Genomic DNA, 12,963 nt, shown 5'->3' with positions numbered 1-12,963 from the left:
TAACTTCGGTTACAGTTTGAATTTATTTACTTATACTATCATCAACAGTATAAACACATTTTGTCAAAATGTAAACATTTAAAAAAGACTATATTTTAGGATTATTAAAAAGATAAACACAGGTGTACGACACCAGATATTCCCAGGCAACCTGGTACGGTTGTAGACATTCGGTTACTTGCGGTTCAAGATTATACCTTAGATAGATCTTATAGTTACTGTCATAAAAACATAATTGAAAGGTAAAATAAACTTTGTTTAGTATAATTTAAAAAAAAGTTAAACATAGGTCTACGACACCAGGTATTCCCAGGCGGTCTCCCATCCTAGTACTAACCAGGCCCGACGTTGTTTAACTGCGGTGATCGGACGAGAACCGGTGTTTTCAACGTGGTATGGTTGTAGACATTCGGTTACTTGCGGTTCAAGATTATAGAGATCTTATAGTCACTGTCTTAATCTCTACAAACACATATATCCTATAACCTAATACTTTTGGAATTTATTATAGAACATTTTCTAGGATTCAAATTAGCAGCTGCTGAAACCATGACTTTGGTATTTGCACACACTTCTGTTCAAGAAACACATAATTGAAAGGTAAAATAAACTTTGTTTAGTATAATTTAAAAAAAGTTAAACATAGGTCTACGACACCAGGTATTCCCAGGCGGTCTCCCATCCAAGTACTAACCAGGCCCGACGTTGTTTAACTGCGGTGATCGGACGAGAACCGGTGTTGTCAACGTGGTATGGTCGTAGACATTCGGTTACTGAGTTGGGCGTTTTTTAATTAATAAAAAGACAATATAAAAGAAACAATAACACTGTACAAAGAAGCATAACACAATAGCGGCATGTACAAAAGCTTCAGGCCGCTTTGTTGCTAAGAAGCAAACGCGCACACAAGTGGACGCCCGCGTAGTACAGTGACGTTTGTACGGTCACCACAGCAGCAACATACAACAACAAACATGTCTTTGAACAACAACTTGTTTAACTTCAATGATCGGACGAGAACCGTTGTTTTCAAGGCAGTTTAGTTGAAAAACTTTCGATTAACTTCGGTTACAGTTTGAATTTATTTACTTATACTATCATCAACAGTATAAACACATTTTGTCAAAATGTAAACATTTAAAAAAGACTATATTTTAGGATTATTAAAAAGATAAACACAGGTGTACGACACCAGATATTCCCAGGCAACCTGGTACGGTTGTAGACATTCGGTTACTTGCGGTTCAAGATTATACCTTAGATAGATCTTATAGTTACTGTCATAAAAACATAATTGAAAGGTAAAACAAATTTTGTTTAGTATAATTTAAAAAAGTTAAACATAGGTCTACGACACCAGGTATTCCCAGGCGGTCTCCCATCCAAGTACTAACCAGGCCCGACGTTGTTTAACTGCGGTGATCGGACGAGAACCGGTGTTTTCAACGTGGTATGGTTGTAGACATTCGTTAACTTGCGGTTCAAGATTATAGAGATCTTATAGTCACTGTCTTAATCTCTACAAACACATATATCCTATAACCTAATACTTTTGGAATTTATTATAGAACATTTTCTAGGATTCAAATTAGCAGCTGCTGAAACCATGACTTTTGTATTTGCACACACTTCTGTTCAAGAAACACATAATTGAAAGGTAAAATAAACTTTGTTTAGTATAATTTAAAAAAAGTTAAACATAGGTCTACGACACCAGGTATTCCCAGGCGGTCTCCCATCCAAGTACTAACCAGGCCCGACGTTGTTTAACTGCGGTGATCGGACGAGAACCGGTGTTTTCAACGTGGTATGGTCGTAGACATTCGGTTACTGAGTTGGGCGTTTTTTAATTAATAAAAAGACAATATAAAAGAAACAATAACACTGTACAAAGAAGCATAACACAATAGCGGCATGTACAAAAGCTTCAGGCCGCTTTGTTGCTAAGAAGCAAACGCGCACACAAGTGGACGCCCGCGTAGTACAGTGACGTTTGTACGGTCACCACAGCAGCAACATACAACAACAAACATGTCTTTGAACAACAACTTGTTTAACTTCAATGATCGGACGAGAACCGTTGTTTTCAAGGCAGTTTAATTGAAAAACTTTCGATTAACTTCGGTTACCGTTTGAATTTATTTACTTATACTATCATCAACAGTATAAACACATTTTGTCAAAATGTAAACATTTAAAAAAGACTATATTTTAGGATTATTAAAAAGATAAACACAGGTGTACGACACCAGATATTCCCAGGCAACCTGGTACGGTTGTAGACATTCGGTTACTTGCGGTTCAAGATTATACCTTAGATAGATCTTATAGTTACTGTCATAAAAACATAATTGAAAGGTAAAATAAACTTTGTTTAGTATAATTTAAAAAAAAGTTAAACATAGGTCTACGACACCAGGTATTCCCAGGCGGTCTCCCATCCTAGTACTAACCAGGCCCGACGTTGTTTAACTGCGGTGATCGGACGAGAACCGGTGTTTTCAACGTGGTATGGTTGTAGACATTCGGTTACTTGCGGTTCAAGATTATAGAGATCTTATAGTCACTGTCTTAATCTCTACAAACACATATATCCTATAACCTAATACTTTTGGAATTTATTATAGAACATTTTCTAGGATTCAAATTAGCAGCTGCTGAAACCATGACTTTGGTATTTGCACACACTTCTGTTCAAGAAACACATAATTGAAAGGTAAAATAAACTTTGTTTAGTATAATTTAAAAAAAGTTAAACATAGGTCTACGACACCAGGTATTCCCAGGCGGTCTCCCATCCAAGTACTAACCAGGCCCGACGTTGTTTAACTGCGGTGATCGGACGAGAACCGGTGTTGTCAACGTGGTATGGTCGTAGACATTCGGTTACTGAGTTGGGCGTTTTTTAATTAATAAAAAGACAATATAAAAGAAACAATAACACTGTACAAAGAAGCATAACACAATAGCGGCATGTACAAAAGCTTCAGGCCGCTTTGTTGCTAAGAAGCAAACGCGCACACAAGTGGACGCCCGCGTAGTACAGTGACGTTTGTACGGTCACCACAGCAGCAACATACAACAACAAACATGTCTTTGAACAACAACTTGTTTAACTTCAATGATCGGACGAGAACCGTTGTTTTCAAGGCAGTTTAGTTGAAAAACTTTCGATTAACTTCGGTTACAGTTTGAATTTATTTACTTATACTATCATCAACAGTATAAACACATTTTGTCAAAATGTAAACATTTAAAAAAGACTATATTTTAGGATTATTAAAAAGATAAACACAGGTGTACGACACCAGATATTCCCAGGCAACCTGGTACGGTTGTAGACATTCGGTTACTTGCGGTTCAAGATTATACCTTAGATAGATCTTATAGTTACTGTCATAAAAACATAATTGAAAGGTAAAATAAACTTTGTTTAGTATAATTTAAAAAAAAGTTAAACATAGGTCTACGACACCAGGTATTCCCAGGCGGTCTCCCATCCAAGTACTAACCAGGCCCGACGTTGTTTAACTGCGGTGATCGGACGAGAACCGGTGTTTTCAACGTGGTATGGTTGTAGACATTCGGTTACTTGCGGTTCAAGATTATACCTTAGATAGATCTTATTGTTACTGTCATAAAAACATAATTGAAAGGTAAAACAAATTTTGTTTAGTATAATTTAAAAAAGTTAAACATAGGTCTACGACACCAGGTATTCCCAGGCGGTCTCCCATCCAAGTACTAACCAGGCCCGACGTTGTTTAACTGCGGTGATCGGACGAGAACCGGTGTTTTCAACGTGGTATGGTTGTAGACATTCGTTAACTTGCGGTTCAAGATTATAGAGATCTTATAGTCACTGTCTTAATCTCTACAAACACATATATCCTATAACCTAATACTTTTGGAATTTATTATAGAACATTTTCTAGGATTCAAATTAGCAGCTGCTGAAACCATGACTTTTGTATTTGCACACACTTCTGTTCAAGAAACACATAATTGAAAGGTAAAATAAACTTTGTTTAGTATAATTTAAAAAAAGTTAAACATAGGTCTACGACACCAGGTATTCCCAGGCGGTCTCCCATCCAAGTACTAACCAGGCCCGACGTTGTTTAACTGCGGTGATCGGACGAGAACCGGTGTTTTCAACGTGGTATGGTCGTAGACATTCGGTTACTGAGTTGGGCGTTTTTTAATTAATAAAAAGACAATATAAAAGAAACAATAACACTGTACAAAGAAGCATAACACAATAGCGGCATGTACAAAAGCTTCAGGCCGCTTTGTTGCTAAGAAGCAAACGCGCACACAAGTGGACGCCCGCGTAGTACAGTGACGTTTGTACGGTCACCACAGCAGCAACATACAACAACAAACATGTCTTTGAACAACAACTTGTTTAACTTCAATGATCGGACGAGAACCGTTGTTTTCAAGGCAGTTTAATTGAAAAACTTTCGATTAACTTCGGTTACAGTTTGAATTTATTTACTTATACTATCATCAACAGTATATACACATTTTGTCAAAATGTAAATATTTAAAAAAGACTATATTTTAGGATTATTAAAAAGATAAACACAGGTGTACGACACCAGATATTCCCAGGCAACCTGGTACGGTTGTAGACATTCGGTTACTTGCGGTTCAAGATTATACCTTAGATAGATCTTATAGTTACTGTCATAAAAACATAATTGAAAGGTAAAATAAACTTTGTTTAGTATAATTTAAAAAAAGTTAAACATAGGTCTACGACACCAGGTATTCCCAGGCGGTCTCCCATCCAAGTACTAACCAGGCCCGACGTTGTTTAACTGCGGTGATCGGACGAGAACCGGTGTTTTCAACGTGGTATGGTCGTAGACATTCGGTTACTGAGTTGGGCGTTTTTTAATTAATAAAAAGACAATATAAAAGAAACAATAACACTGTACAAAGAAGCATAACACAATAGCGGCATGTACAAAAGCTTCAGGCCGCTTTGTTGCTAAGAAGCAAACGCGCACACAAGTGGACGCCCGCGTAGTACAGTGACGTTTGTACGGTCACCACAGCAGCAACATACAACAACAAACATGTCTTTGAACAACAACTTGTTTAACTTCAATGATCGGACGAGAACCGTTGTTTTCAAGGCAGTTTAATTGAAAAACTTTCGATTAACTTCGGTTACAGTTTGAATTTATTTACTTATACTATCATCAACAGTATATACACATTTTGTCAAAATGTAAATATTTAAAAAAGACTATATTTTAGGATTATTAAAAAGATAAACACAGGTGTACGACACCAGATATTCCCAGGCAACCTGGTACGGTTGTAGACATTCGGTTACTTGCGGTTCAAGATTATACCTTAGATAGATCTTATAGTTACTGTCATAAAAACATAATTGAAAGGTAAAATAAACTTTGTTTAGTATAATTTAAAAAAAAGTTAAACATAGGTCTACGACACCAGGTATTCCCAGGCGGTCTCCCATCCTAGTACTAACCAGGCCCGACGTTGTTTAACTGCGGTGATCGGACGAGAACCGGTGTTTTCAACGTGGTATGGTTGTAGACATTCGGTTACTTGCGGTTCAAGATTATACCTTAGATAGATCTTATTGTTGCTGTCATAAAAACATAATTGAAAGGTAAAACAAATTTTGTTTAGTATAATTTAAAAAAGTTAAACATAGGTCTACGACACCAGGTATTCCCAGGCGGTCTCCCATCCAAGTACTAACCAGGCCCGACGTTGTTTAACTGCGGTGATCGGACGAGAACCGGTGTTTTCAACGTGGTATGGTTGTAGACATTCGCTAACTTGCGGTTCAAGATTATAGAGATCTTATAGTCACTGTCTTAATCTCTACAAACACATATATCCTATAACCTAATACTTTTGGAATTTATTATAGAACATTTTCTAGGATTCAAATTAGCAGCTGCTGAAACCATGACTTTGGTATTTGCACACACTTCTGTTCAAGAAACACATAATTGAAAGGTAAAATAAACTTTGTTTAGTATAATTTAAAAAAAGTTAAACATAGGTCTACGACACCAGGTATTCCCAGGCGGTCTCCCATCCAAGTACTAACCAGGCCCGACGTTGTTTAACTGCGGTGATCGGACGAGAACCGGTGTTTTCAACGTGGTATGGTCGTAGACATTCGGTTACTGAGTTGGGCGTTTTTTAATTAATAAAAAGACAATATAAAAGAAACAATAACACTGTACAAAGAAGCATAACACAATAGCGGCATGTACAAAAGCTTCAGGCCGCTTTGTTGCTAAGAAGCAAACGCGCACACAAGTGGACGCCCGCGTAGTACAGTGACGTTTGTACGGTCACCACAGCAGCAACATACAACAACAAACATGTCTTTGAACAACAACTTGTTTAACTTCAATGATCGGACGAGAACCGTTGTTTTCAAGGCAGTTTAGTTGAAAAACTTTCGATTAACTTCGGTTACAGTTTGAATTTATTTACTTATACTATCATCAACAGTATAAACACATTTTGTCAAAATGTAAACATTTAAAAAAGACTATATTTTAGGATTATTAAATAGATAAACACAGGTGTACGACACCAGATATTCCCAGGCAACCTGGTACGGTTGTAGACATTCGGTTACTTGCGGTTCAAGATTATACCTTAGATAGATCTTATAGTTACTGTCATAAAAACATAATTGAAAGGTAAAATAAACTTTGTTTAGTATAATTTAAAAAAAAGTTAAACATAGGTCTACGACACCAGGTATTCCCAGGCGGTCTCCCATCCTAGTACTAACCAGGCCCGACGTTGTTTAACTGCGGTGATCGGACGAGAACCGGTGTTTTCAACGTGGTATGGTTGTAGACATTCGGTTACTTGCGGTTCAAGATTATACCTTAGATAGATCTTATTGTTACTGTCATAAAAACATAATTGAAAGGTAAAACAAATTTTGTTTAGTATAATTTAAAAAAGTTAAACATAGGTCTACGACACCAGGTATTCCCAGGCGGTCTCCCATCCAAGTACTAACCAGGCCCGACGTTGTTTAACTGCGGTGATCGGACGAGAACCGGTGTTGTCAACGTGGTATGGTCGTAGACATTCGGTTACTGAGTTGGGCGTTTTTTAATTAATAAAAAGACAATATAAAAGAAACAATAACACTGTACAAAGAAGCATAACACAATAGCGGCATGTACAAAAGCTTCAGGCCGCTTTGTTGCTAAGAAGCAAACGCGCACACAAGTGGACGCCCGCGTAGTACAGTGACGTTTGTACGGTCACCACAGCAGCAACATACAACAACAAACATGTCTTTGAACAACAACTTGTTTAACTTCAATGATCGGACGAGAACCGTTGTTTTCAAGGCAGTTTAGTTGAAAAACTTTCGATTAACTTCGGTTACAGTTTGAATTTATTTACTTATACTATCATCAACAGTATAAACACATTTTGTCAAAATGTAAACATTTAAAAAAGACTATATTTTAGGATTATTAAAAAGATAAACACAGGTGTACGACACCAGATATTCCCAGGCAACCTGGTACGGTTGTAGACATTCGGTTACTTGCGGTTCAAGATTATACCTTAGATAGATCTTATAGTTACTGTCATAAAAACATAATTGAAAGGTAAAATAAACTTTGTTTAGTATAATTTAAAAAAAAGTTAAACATAGGTCTACGACACCAGGTATTCCCAGGCGGTCTCCCATCCAAGTACTAACCAGGCCCGACGTTGTTTAACTGCGGTGATCGGACGAGAACCGGTGTTTTCAACGTGGTATGGTTGTAGACATTCGGTTACTTGCGGTTCAAGATTATACCTTAGATAGATCTTATAGTTACTGTCATAAAAACATAATTGAAAGGTAAAATAAACTTTGTTTAGTATAATTTAAAAAAGTTAAACATAGGTCTACGACACCAGGTATTCCCAGGCGGTCTCCCATCCAAGTACTAACCAGGCCCGACGTTGTTTAACTGCGGTGATCGGACGAGAACCGGTGTTTTCAACGTGGTATGGTTGTAGACATTCGTTAACTTGCGGTTCAAGATTATAGAGATCTTATAGTCACTGTCTTAATCTCTACAAACACATATATCCTATAACCTAATACTTTTGGAATTTATTATAGAACATTTTCTAGGATTCAAATTAGCAGCTGCTGAAACCATGACTTTGGTATTTGCACACACTTCTGTTCAAGAAACACATAATTGAAAGGTAAAATAAACTTTGTTTAGTATAATTTAAAAAAAGTTAAACATAGGTCTACGACACCAGGTATTCCCAGGCGGTCTCCCATCCAAGTACTAACCAGGCCCGACGTTGTTTAACTGCGGTGATCGGACGAGAACCGGTGTTGTCAACGTGGTATGGTCGTAGACATTCGGTTACTGAGTTGGGCGTTTTTTAATTAATAAAAAGACAATATAAAAGAAACAATAACACTGTACAAAGAAGCATAACACAATAGCGGCATGTACAAAAGCTTCAGGCCGCTTTGTTGCTAAGAAGCAAACGCGCACACAAGTGGACGCCCGCGTAGTACAGTGACGTTTGTACGGTCACCACAGCAGCAACATACAACAACAAACATGTCTTTGAACAACAACTTGTTTAACTTCAATGATCGGACGAGAACCGTTGTTTTCAAGGCAGTTTAGTTGAAAAACTTTCGATTAACTTCGGTTACAGTTTGAATTTATTTACTTATACTATCATCAACAGTATAAACACATTTTGTCAAAATGTAAACATTTAAAAAAGACTATATTTTAGGATTATTAAAAAGATAAACACAGGTGTACGACACCAGATATTCCCAGGCAACCTGGTACGGTTGTAGACATTCGGTTACTTGCGGTTCAAGATTATACCTTAGATAGATCTTATAGTTACTGTCATAAAAACATAATTGAAAGGTAAAATAAACTTTGTTTAGTATAATTTAAAAAAAAGTTAAACATAGGTCTACGACACCAGGTATTCCCAGGCGGTCTCCCATCCAAGTACTAACCAGGCCCGACGTTGTTTAACTGCGGTGATCGGACGAGAACCGGTGTTTTCAACGTGGTATGGTTGTAGACATTCGGTTACTTGCGGTTCAAGATTATACCTTAGATAGATCTTATTGTTACTGTCATAAAAACATAATTGAAAGGTAAAACAAATTTTGTTTAGTATAATTTAAAAAAGTTAAACATAGGTCTACGACACCAGGTATTCCCAGGCGGTCTCCCATCCAAGTACTAACCAGGCCCGACGTTGTTTAACTGCGGTGATCGGACGAGAACCGGTGTTTTCAACGTGGTATGGTTGTAGACATTCGTTAACTTCCGGTTCAAGATTATAGAGATCTTATAGTCACTGTCTTAATCTCTACAAACACATATATCCTATAACCTAATACTTTTGGAATTTATTATAGAACATTTTCTAGGATTCAAATTAGCAGCTGCTGAAACCATGACTTTGGTATTTGCACACACTTCTGTTCAAGAAACACATAATTGAAAGGTAAAATAAACTTTGTTTAGTATAATTTAAAAAAGTTAAACATAGGTCTACGACACCAGGTATTCCCAGGCGGTCTCCCATCCAAGTACTAACCAGGCCCGACGTTGTTTAACTGCGGTGATCGGACGAGAACCGGTGTTTTCAACGTGGTATGGTCGTAGACATTCGGTTACTGAGTTGGGCGTTTTTTAATTAATAAAAAGACAATATAAAAGAAACAATAACACTGTACAAAGAAGCATAACACAATAGCGGCATGTACAAAAGCTTCAGGCCGCTTTGTTGCTAAGAAGCAAACGCGCACACAAGTGGACGCCCGCGTAGTACAGTGACGTTTGTACGGTCACCACAGCAGCAACATACAACAACAAACATGTCTTTGAACAACAACTTGTTTAACTTCAATGATCGGACGAGAACCGTTGTTTTCAAGGCAGTTTAATTGAAAAACTTTCGATTAACTTCGGTTACAGTTTGAATTTATTTACTTATACTATCATCAACAGTATAAACACATTTTGTCAAAATGTAAACATTTAAAAAAGACTATATTTTAGGATTATTAAAAAGATAAACACAGGTGTACGACACCAGATATTCCCAGGCAACCTGGTACGGTTGTAGACATTCGGTTACTTGCGGTTCAAGATTATACCTTAGATAGATCTTATAGTTACTGTCATAAAAACATAATTGAAAGGTAAAATAAACTTTGTTTAGTATAATTTAAAAAAAAGTTAAACATAGGTCTACGACACCAGGTATTCCCAGGCGGTCTCCCATCCTAGTACTAACCAGGCCCGACGTTGTTTAACTGCGGTGATCGGACGAGAACCGGTGTTTTCAACGTGGTATGGTTGTAGACATTCGGTTACTTGCGGTTCAAGATTATACCTTAGATAGATCTTATTGTTGCTGTCATAAAAACATAATTGAAAGGTAAAACAAATTTTGTTTAGTATAATTTAAAAAAGTTAAACATAGGTCTACGACACCAGGTATTCCCAGGCGGTCTCCCATCCAAGTACTAACCAGGCCCGACGTTGTTTAACTGCGGTGATCGGACGAGAACCGGTGTTTTCAACGTGGTATGGTTGTAGACATTCGCTAACTTGCGGTTCAAGATTATAGAGATCTTATAGTCACTGTCTTAATCTCTACAAACACATATATCCTATAACCTAATACTTTTGGAATTTATTATAGAACATTTTCTAGGATTCAAATTAGCAGCTGCTGAAACCATGACTTTGGTATTTGCACACACTTCTGTTCAAGAAACACATAATTGAAAGGTAAAATAAACTTTGTTTAGTATAATTTAAAAAAAGTTAAACATAGGTCTACGACACCAGGTATTCCCAGGCGGTCTCCCATCCAAGTACTAACCAGGCCCGACGTTGTTTAACTGCGGTGTTCGGACGAGAACCGGTGTTGTCAACGTGGTATGGTCGTAGACATTCGGTTACTGAGTTGGGCGTTTTTTAATTAATAAAAAGACAATATAAAAGAAACAATAACACTGTACAAAGAAGCATAACACAATAGCGGCATGTACAAAAGCTTCAGGCCGCTTTGTTGCTAAGAAGCAAACGCGCACACAAGTGGACGCCCGCGTAGTACAGTGACGTTTGTACGGTCACCACAGCAGCAACATACAACAACAAACATGTCTTTGAACAACAACTTGTTTAACTTCAATGATCGGACGAGAACCGTTGTTTTCAAGGCAGTTTAGTTGAAAAACTTTCGATTAACTTCGGTTACAGTTTGAATTTATTTACTTATACTATCATCAACAGTATAAACACATTTTGTCAAAATCTAAACATTTAAAAAAGACTATATTTTAGGATTATTAAAAAGATAAACACAGGTGTACGACACCAGATATTCCCAGGCAACCTGGTACGGTTGTAGACATTCGGTTACTTGCGGTTCAAGATTATACCTTAGATAGATCTTATAGTTACTGTCATAAAAACATAATTGAAAGGTAAAATAAACTTTGTTTAGTATAATTTTAAAAAAAGTTAAACATAGGTCTACGACACCAGGTATTCCCAGGCGGTCTCCCATCCAAGTACTAACCAGGCCCGACGTTGTTTAACTGCGGTGATCGGACGAGAACCGGTGTTTTCAACGTGGTATGGTTGTAGACATTCGGTTACTTGCGGTTCAAGATTATACCTTAGATAGATCTTATTGTTACTGTCATAAAAACATAATTGAAAGGTAAAACAAATTTTGTTTAGTATAATTTAAAAAAGTTAAACATAGGTCTACGACACCAGGTATTCCCAGGCGGTCTCCCATCCAAGTACTAACCAGGCCCGACGTTGTTTAACTGCGGTGATCGGACGAGAACCGGTGTTTTCAACGTGGTATGGTTGTAGACATTCGTTAACTTGCGGTTCAAGATTATAGAGATCTTATAGTCACTGTCTTAATCTCTACAAACACATATATCCTATAACCTAATACTTTTGGAATTTATTATAGAACATTTTCTAGGATTCAAATTAGCAGCTGCTGAAACCATGACTTTTGTATTTGCACACACTTCTGTTCAAGAAACACATAATTGAAAGGTAAAATAAACTTTGTTTAGTATAATTTAAAAAAAGTTAAACATAGGTCTACGACACCAGGTATTCCCAGGCGGTCTCCCATCCAAGTACTAACCAGGCCCGACGTTGTTTAACTGCGGTGATCGGACGAGAACCGGTGTTTTCAACGTGGTATGGTCGTAGACATTCGGTTACTGAGTTGGGCGTTTTTTAATTAATAAAAAGACAATATAAAAGAAACAATAACACTGTACAAAGAAGCATAACACAATAGCGGCATGTACAAAAGCTTCAGGCCGCTTTGTTGCTAAGAAGCAAACGCGCACACAAGTGGACGCCCGCGTAGTACAGTGACGTTTGTACGGTCACCACAGCAGCAACATACAACAACAAACATGTCTTTGAACAACAACTTGTTTAACTTCAATGATCGGACGAGAACCGTTGTTTTCAAGGCAGTTTAGTTGAAAAACTTTCGATTAACTTCGGTTACAGTTTGAATTTATTTACTTATACTATCATCAACAGTATAAACACATTTTGTCAAAATGTAAACATTTAAAAAAGACTATATTTTAGGATTATTAAAAAGATAAACACAGGTGTACGACACCAGATATTCCCAGGCAACATTCGGTTACTTGCGGTTCAAGATTATACCTTAGATAGATCTTATTGTTACTGTCATAAAAACATAATTGAAAGGTAAAACAAATTTTGTTTAGTATAATTTAAAAAAGTTAAACATAGGTCTACGACACCAGGTATTCCCAGGCGGTCTCCCATCCAAGTACTAACCAGGCCCGACGAGAACCGGTGTTTTCAACGTGGTATGGTTGTAGACATTCGTTAA

The 12,963-nt window shown here is 37.2% G+C and overlaps 27 non-coding genes across 27 annotated transcripts; all 27 read right to left on the bottom strand.

The window, feature by feature from the left end:
- Positions 1–288: 288 nt before the first annotated feature.
- Positions 289–407, bottom strand: LOC144847071 (5S ribosomal RNA). Its single transcript, XR_013613645.1, has one exon. It is a non-coding gene; the product is annotated as a 5S ribosomal RNA (ribosomal RNA).
- Positions 408–645: 238 nt separating this feature from the next.
- On the bottom strand, positions 646–764 carry LOC144846993 (5S ribosomal RNA). The gene has a single exon (XR_013613570.1). It is a non-coding gene; the product is annotated as a 5S ribosomal RNA (ribosomal RNA).
- A 581-nt stretch (positions 765–1,345) lies between these two features.
- Positions 1,346–1,464, bottom strand: LOC144846418 (5S ribosomal RNA). Its single transcript, XR_013613038.1, has one exon. It is a non-coding gene; the product is annotated as a 5S ribosomal RNA (ribosomal RNA).
- A 238-nt stretch (positions 1,465–1,702) lies between these two features.
- LOC144846429 (5S ribosomal RNA) lies at positions 1,703–1,821 on the bottom strand. The gene has a single exon (XR_013613048.1). It is a non-coding gene; the product is annotated as a 5S ribosomal RNA (ribosomal RNA).
- A 583-nt stretch (positions 1,822–2,404) lies between these two features.
- On the bottom strand, positions 2,405–2,523 carry LOC144847070 (5S ribosomal RNA). Its single transcript, XR_013613644.1, has one exon. It is a non-coding gene; the product is annotated as a 5S ribosomal RNA (ribosomal RNA).
- Positions 2,524–2,761: 238 nt separating this feature from the next.
- Positions 2,762–2,880, bottom strand: LOC144846992 (5S ribosomal RNA). Its single transcript, XR_013613569.1, has one exon. It is a non-coding gene; the product is annotated as a 5S ribosomal RNA (ribosomal RNA).
- Positions 2,881–3,463: 583 nt separating this feature from the next.
- On the bottom strand, positions 3,464–3,582 carry LOC144846416 (5S ribosomal RNA). Its single transcript, XR_013613036.1, has one exon. It is a non-coding gene; the product is annotated as a 5S ribosomal RNA (ribosomal RNA).
- A 118-nt stretch (positions 3,583–3,700) lies between these two features.
- LOC144846415 (5S ribosomal RNA) lies at positions 3,701–3,819 on the bottom strand. Its single transcript, XR_013613035.1, has one exon. It is a non-coding gene; the product is annotated as a 5S ribosomal RNA (ribosomal RNA).
- Positions 3,820–4,057: 238 nt separating this feature from the next.
- On the bottom strand, positions 4,058–4,176 carry LOC144846417 (5S ribosomal RNA). Its single transcript, XR_013613037.1, has one exon. It is a non-coding gene; the product is annotated as a 5S ribosomal RNA (ribosomal RNA).
- Positions 4,177–4,758: 582 nt separating this feature from the next.
- On the bottom strand, positions 4,759–4,877 carry LOC144846406 (5S ribosomal RNA). Its single transcript, XR_013613025.1, has one exon. It is a non-coding gene; the product is annotated as a 5S ribosomal RNA (ribosomal RNA).
- A 583-nt stretch (positions 4,878–5,460) lies between these two features.
- Positions 5,461–5,579, bottom strand: LOC144847069 (5S ribosomal RNA). The gene has a single exon (XR_013613643.1). It is a non-coding gene; the product is annotated as a 5S ribosomal RNA (ribosomal RNA).
- A 118-nt stretch (positions 5,580–5,697) lies between these two features.
- Positions 5,698–5,816, bottom strand: LOC144846414 (5S ribosomal RNA). Its single transcript, XR_013613034.1, has one exon. It is a non-coding gene; the product is annotated as a 5S ribosomal RNA (ribosomal RNA).
- A 238-nt stretch (positions 5,817–6,054) lies between these two features.
- Positions 6,055–6,173, bottom strand: LOC144846395 (5S ribosomal RNA). The gene has a single exon (XR_013613014.1). It is a non-coding gene; the product is annotated as a 5S ribosomal RNA (ribosomal RNA).
- A 583-nt stretch (positions 6,174–6,756) lies between these two features.
- LOC144847068 (5S ribosomal RNA) lies at positions 6,757–6,875 on the bottom strand. Its single transcript, XR_013613642.1, has one exon. It is a non-coding gene; the product is annotated as a 5S ribosomal RNA (ribosomal RNA).
- A 118-nt stretch (positions 6,876–6,993) lies between these two features.
- LOC144846991 (5S ribosomal RNA) lies at positions 6,994–7,112 on the bottom strand. Its single transcript, XR_013613568.1, has one exon. It is a non-coding gene; the product is annotated as a 5S ribosomal RNA (ribosomal RNA).
- Positions 7,113–7,695: 583 nt separating this feature from the next.
- Positions 7,696–7,814, bottom strand: LOC144846413 (5S ribosomal RNA). The gene has a single exon (XR_013613033.1). It is a non-coding gene; the product is annotated as a 5S ribosomal RNA (ribosomal RNA).
- Positions 7,815–7,932: 118 nt separating this feature from the next.
- On the bottom strand, positions 7,933–8,051 carry LOC144846412 (5S ribosomal RNA). The gene has a single exon (XR_013613031.1). It is a non-coding gene; the product is annotated as a 5S ribosomal RNA (ribosomal RNA).
- Positions 8,052–8,289: 238 nt separating this feature from the next.
- LOC144846990 (5S ribosomal RNA) lies at positions 8,290–8,408 on the bottom strand. Its single transcript, XR_013613567.1, has one exon. It is a non-coding gene; the product is annotated as a 5S ribosomal RNA (ribosomal RNA).
- A 583-nt stretch (positions 8,409–8,991) lies between these two features.
- Positions 8,992–9,110, bottom strand: LOC144846411 (5S ribosomal RNA). Its single transcript, XR_013613030.1, has one exon. It is a non-coding gene; the product is annotated as a 5S ribosomal RNA (ribosomal RNA).
- Positions 9,111–9,228: 118 nt separating this feature from the next.
- Positions 9,229–9,347, bottom strand: LOC144846410 (5S ribosomal RNA). Its single transcript, XR_013613029.1, has one exon. It is a non-coding gene; the product is annotated as a 5S ribosomal RNA (ribosomal RNA).
- A 237-nt stretch (positions 9,348–9,584) lies between these two features.
- LOC144846382 (5S ribosomal RNA) lies at positions 9,585–9,703 on the bottom strand. Its single transcript, XR_013613002.1, has one exon. It is a non-coding gene; the product is annotated as a 5S ribosomal RNA (ribosomal RNA).
- A 583-nt stretch (positions 9,704–10,286) lies between these two features.
- On the bottom strand, positions 10,287–10,405 carry LOC144847067 (5S ribosomal RNA). The gene has a single exon (XR_013613641.1). It is a non-coding gene; the product is annotated as a 5S ribosomal RNA (ribosomal RNA).
- Positions 10,406–10,523: 118 nt separating this feature from the next.
- Positions 10,524–10,642, bottom strand: LOC144846409 (5S ribosomal RNA). The gene has a single exon (XR_013613028.1). It is a non-coding gene; the product is annotated as a 5S ribosomal RNA (ribosomal RNA).
- Positions 10,643–10,880: 238 nt separating this feature from the next.
- Positions 10,881–10,999, bottom strand: LOC144846650 (5S ribosomal RNA). The gene has a single exon (XR_013613260.1). It is a non-coding gene; the product is annotated as a 5S ribosomal RNA (ribosomal RNA).
- Positions 11,000–11,582: 583 nt separating this feature from the next.
- On the bottom strand, positions 11,583–11,701 carry LOC144846408 (5S ribosomal RNA). Its single transcript, XR_013613027.1, has one exon. It is a non-coding gene; the product is annotated as a 5S ribosomal RNA (ribosomal RNA).
- Positions 11,702–11,819: 118 nt separating this feature from the next.
- LOC144846407 (5S ribosomal RNA) lies at positions 11,820–11,938 on the bottom strand. The gene has a single exon (XR_013613026.1). It is a non-coding gene; the product is annotated as a 5S ribosomal RNA (ribosomal RNA).
- A 238-nt stretch (positions 11,939–12,176) lies between these two features.
- On the bottom strand, positions 12,177–12,295 carry LOC144846370 (5S ribosomal RNA). Its single transcript, XR_013612991.1, has one exon. It is a non-coding gene; the product is annotated as a 5S ribosomal RNA (ribosomal RNA).
- Positions 12,296–12,963: the final 668 nt, after the last annotated feature.

This window comes from Antedon bifida, chromosome 6 (genome assembly GCF_963402885.1).
Source record: "Antedon bifida chromosome 6, ecAntBifi1.1, whole genome shotgun sequence".
In the NCBI taxonomy this organism is placed as follows: Eukaryota; Metazoa; Echinodermata; class Crinoidea; order Comatulida; family Antedonidae; genus Antedon; species Antedon bifida.
The sequence above is the reverse complement of the archived record's forward strand: the minus strand, read 5'-3'. Positions and strand labels throughout refer to the sequence as shown.